Consider the following 10,465-nt stretch of genomic DNA (forward strand, 5'->3'; position numbering starts at 1 on the left):
CTCATGTTTCACACACACACACACACACACACACACAAATGAGCACAGTGTGTAACACAGTATCCAGATGTGCACACACACATTTGTATTGCTGTACTTGTGAGGACATTCCACTGCAGGTATTCCCTTAACTGTAACTCTGTGTGTGTGTGTGTGTGTGTGTGTGTGTGTGTGTAGCAGCTGTCATTAAAGGGTCACTTCCCCCATCATGCACGGTGTGTGTATCCAGGAGGAAGTTGTACTCTCAAACCTTCATGCAAAACTTCCATTCCAAACTCACACTCGCCCACACACACACACACACACACACACACACACACTCACACACACACACTCACACACACTCACACACACACACACACACACACACACACACACACACACACACAAAGATTATTTTTTAGGTAGCTCACCTCCGACCTCAAGCCCTCTGCTGCAGGTCGTCCTGTCTCTCTCTCTCTCCCCTGCCTGTCCTGTCTCTCTCTCCCCTGCCTGTCCTGTCTCTCTCTCCCCTGCCTGTCCTGTCTCTCTCTCCCCTGCCTGTCCTGTCTCTCTCTCTCCACTGTCACTGTCAAATAAATCAGAAATGCCAAAAAAACAGCAACATCGGCACAATGACATAATATCATATCATCTTCCAAAGAACTGATAAAACTCTGTGTTGTGAAGAAACCATTAAAGAAAACATTAAAACATTAAATAACACGTAAAACACTTAAAGTTTAATATTTGTTAATTATAAATTAAATAATCTCTCTCTCTCTCTCTCTCTCCCTGTCTCTCTCTCTCTCTCTCTCTCCCTGTCTCTCTCTCTCTCTCTCTCTCTCTCTCTCTCTCTCTCTCTCTCTCTCTCTCTCAGCCATGCCTCTGGTCAAGCGCAGTATTGAGCCCAGACACTTGTGTCGCGGCGCTCTGCCTGAAGGGGTCGCCAGTGAGCTCGAGTGTGTGACCAACAGCACGCTGGCTGCCGTCATCAAGCAGCTGGGAGGACTCAGTGAGTGTGTGTGTGTGTGTGTGTGTGTGTGTGTGAGTGTTGTACCTGCTTGCCGTGCCGTGGTGGTGTTACAGTGTGTTTTCTCCTGCCAGGTCGCCATGCAGAGGATATATTTGGCGAGCTGTTCACTGAGGCCAACAGTTTCTACCTGAGGATGAACAGCCTGCAGGAGCGCGTGGACCTGCTGGCCGTGAAGGTCACGCAGCTGGACTCCACCGTGGAGGAGGGTACGTTACACGTTAGGGACGATACACCCAAAACTCCCACCTGCCCCCCATCCCCAGTCTGGGACGAGCGGTTAGGGTCAGGGTTCGGGTTGGGGCTGCCAGGTGAGTTTTGGAGAGGAATGGCTCCGCCCTCGTCCATGACTTACCTGCCACGACCCTGAAGAACAACACACCTTGACACGTTAGCGGTTCCCAGTTTAGGTGAAGCCATGTGGTGCCCCCTGCTGGCCAGGCCTGGGTGAGTCCAGCCTCATGGACTCACCTGGTCCCCTCAGTGTTTACCTGCTGAAGCAGATCAGAGCCTCGGGCCTGTCAGAGCAGCTGCTCCTGTTGTGGGGAGTCACTGTGGGCTTGTCAGGGAGAACGGGCCTGTGCTGAGGTTCTGTGTGGAACCCAGAACCCTGCAGCCCAGAACCCTGCAGCCCAGAACCCTACAGCCCAGAACCCTGCAGCCCAGAACCCTGCAGCCCAGAACCCTACAGCCCCAACGCCGCCACAACGCTCCTGGCCGCTGGCTGGCAGGAAGTTATTATTAGAGGAACCAATCAGAAGGAGCTGCTCTCCCTCAGGGTCACCGCACCTGGTTCAGGTTCTGTTGATAATGTGTTATTTTATTTTACTCTGAAAGGGTTAGGGTTAGGGTTTAAATTGGTCTCAGTCCAGTTTAAGATTTACTAAAGGTCTGAGGCTGGCTGAGGGTTAGAGTGTAGAAGTCTACTCTCAAAGGGTTAAAGTTCGGCTTAGGGCTGGCTTGGGTCTAGTTTAAGAATACTTTTGTTCAGGTTAAGTTTGGTTCAGGTCAGTGCCAGGCTGACATTAGGGTCTAATAGATTATTGTCATCTTAGTCTGAAATGGTTAAGATTAGAGTTTGGATTGGTTTAGGTCTAGTTGAGAACAAATTGGCAGCTCATGCCAAACATAAATGGATGGATTTAACAGGGAAAATCAAACAAAGGTGTTTTTTTTTTTTTTTTTTTTTTTTTTTTTTTTTTAAATCACCTTTACATCTGCATGTTCATCTTTCAGTCCACACAAGCTCATTTTGGTAGTTACTGACTTGTGTGTTGTTCCTATTTTATGTAATATGTATATAATATATATACAATCAGCAGGATCTCCTTGTTCCTGAATCCCATGTCCAAGTAGAATCTGCTGAGGTGATCAGCTGCAGGCCTGAGACACGGCCAGCAGGGGGCAGCACATGAGGAGCCACAGACAGAGAGGAAGAGAAGAACTAGTTTCCAGAGTATTTTTCTCATACATTAATGACTTTATAATCTCAGACTTTTTGAGTTTTTTCATAAATTTGTGAGTTTTTTCCTCATAACTTAATTACTTTAATCTTGGAAATTCTCCCCAGCGCCACATTTTTTCCCCTACACTGACCCAATATTCCGTCTTAATCTCCATTTTCAAAGTTTATATTTCAGTCTCTGCTGGTCGCTAAGCCAATGACAGCAAGCCCAGTCTTTGTGGAGGAAATATCAGACAAAGTATTTGGACCCTCTTCCTTAAAAACAGCCCAAGCGAGAACATGGTGCTCTGTTAACTGGAACAAAAAAAAAAAAAAGTGTTGACTCGGTTACAAACCAGAAATGTGTGGGCTGTGCAGTCTCTCTGCAGGACATCAACATGCGCAAGGCGTTCAGGAGCAGCACCATCCAGGACCAGCAGGTGGTGTCACGCAGCTCCATCCTCAACCCGGTGATGGAGATGTACCAGCGCTGTGACAAACCCCCGCCGCTCAACATCCTCACGCCCTACAGGTTCAGCTCTGCTCAACTCAGTTTTATTTGTAGAGCTGCAAATCAAACCAGAGGTTATCTCAAGATGTTTTACAGAGACACAACACGTTTTGTCTCGTTCCATGAACCAAAACCTCCCCAAGAACATGGGTGTTAATTATGTTAGCTGGTTAAGAACAGACTGGGTGACTGTCTCTATGGAGTGTCGGTCAGGACACGGGAGGCAGGTCAGGTTTTCTTTTCCTTTCTTTATTAAACAACCTGGTGCATCCTTGGTAGGTGTGGTCTATAAGCAAATAAAGATATATGTCTTAATAATAACAGAAAATGATAATACAAAATAAGATAATAAAAATATTACTACTCATAATAATGACATCTGTAAAAGGATATAAATGTTCTACAGACAGGAAAACAAGGCTACAGGTCAACAGTCAGGCAAAGGAAACAGTGCAGTACACCTCAGAGCCTACAGGCGCAAACAGGCACGATCACTTAGGTCACAGTGCCCCCTTGTGGCGACACACGTAATATAAGTTCTACTCAATTAGGCAAGGTATTGCAACTACAAACAATTAAACTGTTATAATGTAGGGTGTATACACGGTAAACATGTAAGATATTACACAGAATAACATATGCATATGCTAGCAAGGTGAAAAGGTATTAGTCACTTGACCACAACCGACTTAAAGCATTTACACTGCGCCGCCGACGGCATGACGCCATGGTGCGCTCTCAATAACTGAAGTGCGTGTGCAGTCACACAGCATTTCACAAACAGTCTAATTGCATTCAAACAGATGTCGGTTAGTATAGAATTCAGTAAACAAATTACAAATAACTTACTTAGAACGGCAGGGACTCACACCAAAGGAAATATGATGCACAGAATTCAGGGAACATAAACTTATAACTAATATAAAGTCTGTCCTCTCCCGACTGTGTAGGCAACTAACTGAGGAATTTTACTGGCACAGGGAGGGTCTTGTGCTCTGTTTACTGCGATTGGTCTACAGTTGTGATGGAGTGCTCCCTGGCCAATAGGGCCAAACTACCAATTAACCATTAAATTAAGTGAAACATAGCCTATATTATATTCTGAGCACTATTTTGTACCATGGGAGTTGTACGAGTTCCTCTGCCTGTGTTTGAGACAGGAAGGAGCCGGTCTTTGCAGAGTTACGGAGGTGAAAAAGGCAGACGTATCCTGAGCAAAGACAACTGCAGGATTCCTGATTCCAGTTTAAACCCCGCCCCTCAGAATCCTTGCATCCTTATTTTAAAATCATCCTTAATTTACAAAGCCATTTCTTTAAACTTGTATTGGTGCTGTGATCAGCCAGCAGCAACTAATTAGCACTGTTAGCATACCCGGTTCAAACAGCTGCACACTCCCTATTGGCTGCTCCTGCGAAAAGGCCCGCCTCCTTCCTTTATATGGAAATATAGCCACTTCACAAAGATGAACTTACCTGTGTGTGTGTGTGTGTGTGTGTGTGTGTGTGTGTGTGTGTGTGTGTGTGTGTGTGTGTGAGCAGGGACGATAAGAAGGATGGTCTTAAGTTCTACACTGACCCGTCGTACTTCTTCAACCTGTGGAAGGAGAAGATGCTGCAGGCGACAGAGAACAAACGCAAGGAGAAGAGACGACAGAAGGTCTGTCTGCCTGTCTGCCTGTCTGTCTGTCTGTCTGCCTGTCTGTCTGCCTGCCTGTCTGTCTGCCTGTGTGTCATTCTTCTTTTCTTTTTCATAGAAAAGATAGCTTTAACAAATAGAATTACAGAAAATTAAACTCTGTGTGTGTGTGTGTGTGTGTGTGTGTGTGCAGGAACAGAAGCATGTGGAGGAGTCTTCAGGACGGGAGGTGAAGAAGGTGAGTTTTCTGCACAGAGCTACATTTGATGTTTAAGGCTGAAAGCACAAAAACACAGTGGCACTGACCTCTGGTGACCTCTGGGTGACCTCTGGTGACCCCTGGTGACCTCTGGTGACCTCTGACCACACCTGACATCAGTGTCTGCTGTGAGACAGAACCACTTTGTGTCTGGAATCATTTGCTTCCTAAATGGTTCCACATTTCCTTCATCTGAGCTCAGAGAAATCGTCTGAACCAGCGGCTGCTCATTTTCACCAACACAAAAAAAAAAAATAATAATAATAATACTAATTATCATCTAGAGAGTTGATTATCTGGAAAAGTCCCTCCTGGAGGTGGCCTTATATATTTTTGTTTTGAAAATATTGCTCGTATTTTATTCCTTTTTACGCCCACATAAAGAATATGTTTATAATTTGTCATTCTGTTGTCTATATTTGTGGTTCTCAAACTTTTTCAATCATGTACCCTCTTTTGAAATATTTTTTCATCAAATATACCAGAACCAGATCAGTACAAAAGCAAAAAAAAAAAAAAAAAGCCTATAATAACGTATAATGTATAAAGAGGTACACACATGCAGGGCCTCCATTTGACAGCCACTGGTCTTTATGAAGGTATATTTAAATCTTTGTTGTTTTGTTAGTATTTTATTATTGTATTATTATTATTATTTGACTATATCATCACTGTAATAGTTATTCTGTCTTCATTAATTTTAACTCTGTACTCAGGTGTCACTTTCAAATGAGATCCCAGTCTCAGCGTGATTTTCTGATTAAATAGCGTCGATGTAATATGAAGATCTCCTTATAGACTGGGAGCAGCGAGGCGACAGTTTTATCCACTAGATGGCAGCAAAGTCAGGACTTGTCACCTGTGTGTGTGTGTGTGTGTGTGTGTGTGTGTGTGTGTGTGTGTGTGTGTGTGTGCTTCCCTGCTGCTGCGTGACGCTGCGCTCTGTGTGAAGGTGCGGAAAGCCCGCAACCGGCGGCAGGAGTGGAACCTGATGGCGTACGACAAGGAGCTCCGCCCAGACGCTCGTCTGACGCCGTCACCGTACCACGCCTCCGACGGCTCGCTGTCACCCGACAGGTTGGCACGGAGCATCCTGCACGCCAACACACACACACACACACACACACACACACACACACACACACACACACACACACACCAGTCTGCACACTAACACAATCCTCAGTAGCCGCAAACAGGAATCATTAACGTAATCTCGGCCGTTTGCAGGAGTGATTATTTGTGAGGTGAAATAAAAATGAGATTAAAAATAGCAGCTATGACAACTGATGATGTGAAACTGCAGCAAACACTCCGGCATTCCTGCGCTGTCGCCTGGCACCTGAACGCACCGCGTGGTTCAGGCAGATGTGAGCGTGTCGCCACAGTTACTGACTCGCCCTCAAACGTCCCGTGTGCCTCCTTCAAGGTCTGGGATGTCGGACGAGCCCTCCTTCCCCGCCAGCCCCCACCACGACGCCCAGGGGCATGATGGGAAGGACCACGTTACCGCGGTGACCAGCGGGAGCGGTCAGACGCAGTCTCTGGACCGCGCGCTCCGCCCCCCCGCCGCCTCCTCCACCGTCGCCACGGCGACCGGCCGGCAGCACTCGCTGGGCCGCAACCAACCGCACCATCACCACCACCTGCCCCCCCACGCCGGATCAGCCAATCAGGCGCTGAACGGAGCACGGGCCAACACAGCCAAGGAGGCCAAGTACACACACATCTGTAGCACTAATAGTAGTACTAGTAGTAGTAGCAGTAGTAGCAGCGGAAGTAGTTGCAGTAGTAGTAGTGGTAGTTGCATTAGCAGTAGTAGTACTAATAGTAGTAGTAGTAGTAGTAGCGGAAGTATTTGCAGTAGTAGTAGTTGCAGTTGTGGCAGTAGTAATAGTAGTAGTAGTAGTAGTAGTAGTAGTAGTAGCAGTAGCAGTAGCAGTAGTAATAGTAGTAGTAGTAGTAGTAGTAGTAGTAGTAGTAGTAGTAGTGGAAGTAGTTGCAGGCATAGCAGTACTAGTTGCAGTAGCAGGAGGCCAAGTATAGACACGTCTGTATTAGTAGTAGTAGTAGCAGTAGTAGTAGCAGTAATATTTCTAGTAGTAGTAATAGTAAGAGTAGTACTTGCAGTAGTAGTAGTAGTAGTTGTAGTAGTAGGGGGCCAAGTACAGACACATCTGTAGTAGTAGTACTAACAGTAGTAGTAGCAGTTGTAGTTGCAGTAGTAGTAGTAGTAGTAGTAGTAGTAGTAGTAGTAGTAGTAGTACTAACAGTTGCAGTAGTAGTAGTAGTAGTACTAGTAGTAGTAGTACTAACAGTAGTAGTAGTGGTAGTGTCAGCAGGGGGCAGCAGTGTGCACATTAAAGTTGTTAGTTCTATTATGGGATGTCAACACCACAGAACGTCTCGCTGACCTTTGGCCGATATGTTGACTTTTTCTCTCCTTGTTTCCATAGCGACCACCAGATTCCGCCAGCTCCGCCTCCTCCCCCGCCTCTCATGCCGCCCTCGGCCGGACAGACGATATTCCCCAACGGCTCCGCCCACCCTGCTGCCACGGCAACCGCGCTGCCGCCTACAGCCGCTGCTGCTAACCAAGGTATCAGTCTGACTCCCCCTTGTTTGTTTGTTTGTTTGTTTGTTTGTTTGTTTTGCTCCCATCAGTCTGACTCCTCCTTGTTTGTTTGTTTGTTTGTTTGTTTTGCTCCCATCAGTCTGACTCCTCCTTGTTTGTTTGTTTGTTTGTTTGTTTGTTTGCTTCCATCACTCTGACTCCTCCTTGTTTGTTTGTTTGTTTGTTTGTTTGTTTGTTTGTTTTGCTCCCATCAGTCTGACTCCTCCTTGTTTGTTTGTTTGTTTGTTTGTTTGTTTGTTTTGCTCCCATCAGTCTGACTCCTCCTTGTTTGTTTGTTTGTTTGTTTGTTTGTTTGTTTGTTTTGCTTCCATCACTCTGACTCCTCCTTGTTTGTTTGTTTGTTTGTTTGTTTGTTTGTTTTGCTCCCATCAGTCTGACTCCTCCTTGTTTGTTTGTTTGTTTGTTTGTTTGTTTGTTTTGCTCCCATCAGTCTGACTCCTCCTTGTTTGTTTGTTTGTTTGTTTGTTTGTTTTGCTCCCATCAGTCTGACTCCTCCTTGTTTGTTTGTTTGTTTGTTTGTTTGTTTGTTTTGCTCCCATCAGTCTGACTCCTCCTTGTTTGTTTGTTTGTTTGTTTGTTTGTTTGTTTGTTTTGCTTCCATCACTCTGACTCCTCCTTGTTTGTTTGTTTGTTTGTTTGTTTGTTTGTTTTGCTCCCATCAGTCTGACTCCTCCTTGTTTGTTTGTTTGTTTGTTTGTTTTGCTCCCATCAGTCTGACTCCTCCTTGTTTGTTTGTTTGTTTGCTCCCATCAGTCTGACTCCTCCTTGTTTGTTTGTTTGTTTGTTTGTTTGTTTGTTTTGGTCCCATCAGTCTGACTCCTCCTTGTTTGTTTGTTTGTTTGTTTGTTTGTTTGTTTTGCTCCCATCACTCTGACTCCTCCTTGTTTGTTTGTTTGTTTGTTTGTTTGTTTGTTTGTTTTGCTCCCATCAGTCTGACTCCTCCTTGTTTGTTTGTTTGTTTGTTTGTTTGTTTTGCTCCCATCACTCTGACTCCTCCTTGTTTGTTTGTTTGTTTGTTTGTTTGTTTGCTCCCATCAGTCTGACTCCTCCTTGTTTGTTTGTTTGTTTGTTTGTTTATTTGTTTTGCTCCCATCACTCTGACTCCTCCTTGTTTGTTTGTTTGTTTGTTTGTTTATTTGTTTTGCTCCCATCACTCTGACTCCTCCTTGTTTGTTTGTTTGTTTGTTTGTTTATTTGTTTTGCTCCCATCACTCTGACTCCTCCTTGTTTGTTTGTTTGTTTGTTTTGCTCCCATCACTCTGAAGCCCAACACACACCGGCGGCGTACGACGCGCGTCAAACAGCCGCCCCCATTATTTTCTATGTGTGTCCGCACACCGGCGGCGGCTAGACGCGCGTTGACGCGCCGCGCCGCTACCTTTTACGCCACTGTCCTATTTCCAGCGTCGACGCGCCTGAAAAAGCGTATTTTTTCCCTTGCGGATGTCCATCCCAGCTTCCGTAGCTGTTCTTCTTCTCTACTTCTGTGGCTCTTTCCTGTAGTTCAATAAAACTGTCAGTCAAACAGATCTAGTTTACATTACAAATAAGCGCTCTGCTGGTTTGAAGGATATATTGCGGTAAACATGTCCGTTATATGCACCGTTTTTTATGGTTTTCCATTTTAAACATAACTGAAACTACCGCACTACTTGATCAATAAGCTCCTGCCCATCACTGGAGATTACGTTATGGTAGCCTGTCAGACAATGCTGGTTGATCTGGTTGATTTGTCTTTTTTCCGTGGTATGTAGTTTTTTCCCAGTTAACGCCGATTGACGTTCTACAGTGCGACGCTTCCAGTTTGTGTCGGGTGCGTCAGGTGACGCGCGTCACCTGACGCACCGCGACGCTACGCTGCCGGTGTGTGTTGGGCTTGACTCCTCCTTGTTTGTTTGTTTGTTTGTTTGTTTGTTTTGCTTCCATCACTCTGACTCCTCCTTGTTTTTCTCTGCTAGGCGGAGCTGCTGTTCTCTCCCGCCCTTACAGCCCCTCCCCCCCTCCTCCCCCTCCTGCTAACTACGTTCCCTCCCCCTCGCGGCCTGGAGCCCCGCCCTCGGCCCCTCCCTCGGCCGCCGCCCCCCCCGTTGCCCCCGGCGACTGATGGCAGGAAGCCGCCTGGCGGACCAAACGTGCCGATGAACGACGCGCGCAGCGACCTGCTGGCCGCCATACGCAGAGGTCTGACGCATGTCAACACACACACACACACACTGTCTGTACACTGCTTACCTGCGTAAGGTGTGTGTTCACTGATGATGTCACTGATGATGTCACCGCTGTGCAGGCATCCAGCTGAGGAAGGTGCAGGAGCAGAGGGAGCAGGAGGAGGCCAAGAAACGAGAGCCCACAGGAAATGACGTCGCCACCATCCTGTCGCGACGCATCGCCGTGGAGTACAGCGAGTCGGAGGAGGAGTCCGAGCCTGAAGACCAGGAGTGGTCCGACTGAGGAGGAGGAGGAGGGGGAGGAGGGGGAGGAGGGGGAAGACGAGGAAGAGGAGGAGGAGGAGGAGGAGGAGGAGGAGGAGGAAAGAGCTCGACACTTAGATCACGACCTTTCCTGCAAACATTTGACATGACAACAGAGCACAGACACAAACTCACACTAAAAACCACGGCAACAGCAACAGGTGGTCAGCTCACTACAGACGTGTGTGTGTGTGTGTGTGTGTGTGTGTGTGTGTGTGTGTGTGTGTGTGGTGCAGCTGTAGCTAGCTGCTGTATTACCTGGTGTAATCCTGTTGTACACGACGGGAAAATAGATTTAGAAAAATATGAAGTGGAAGTAAAGTAAGGCACGTGCAGCGTCTGTCCACACGGTGGCGCCGCCCTGCCTGTCAGGCTGTGTGGTGACTCAGCGTCCGAGCGGCTGAACTCGGCTCCGCCCTCGGCTCCGCCCTCCACCGATCCTGTAAATAACGCCGTTCTGTGATTTGAATCCATGATTATGATTAATGTGTCCAT

At 46.7% G+C, this 10,465-nt stretch overlaps 1 pseudogene; it reads left to right on the forward strand.

Moving 5' to 3' along the window:
• Positions 1 to 861: 861 nt before the first annotated feature.
• LOC115357263 (wiskott-Aldrich syndrome protein family member 3-like) lies at positions 862 to 9,950 on the forward strand (annotated as a pseudogene).
• Positions 9,951 to 10,465: the final 515 nt, after the last annotated feature.

This window comes from Myripristis murdjan, chromosome 1, assembly GCF_902150065.1.
Source record: "Myripristis murdjan chromosome 1, fMyrMur1.1, whole genome shotgun sequence".
Lineage (NCBI taxonomy): Eukaryota > Metazoa > Chordata > Actinopteri > Holocentriformes > Holocentridae > Myripristis > Myripristis murdjan.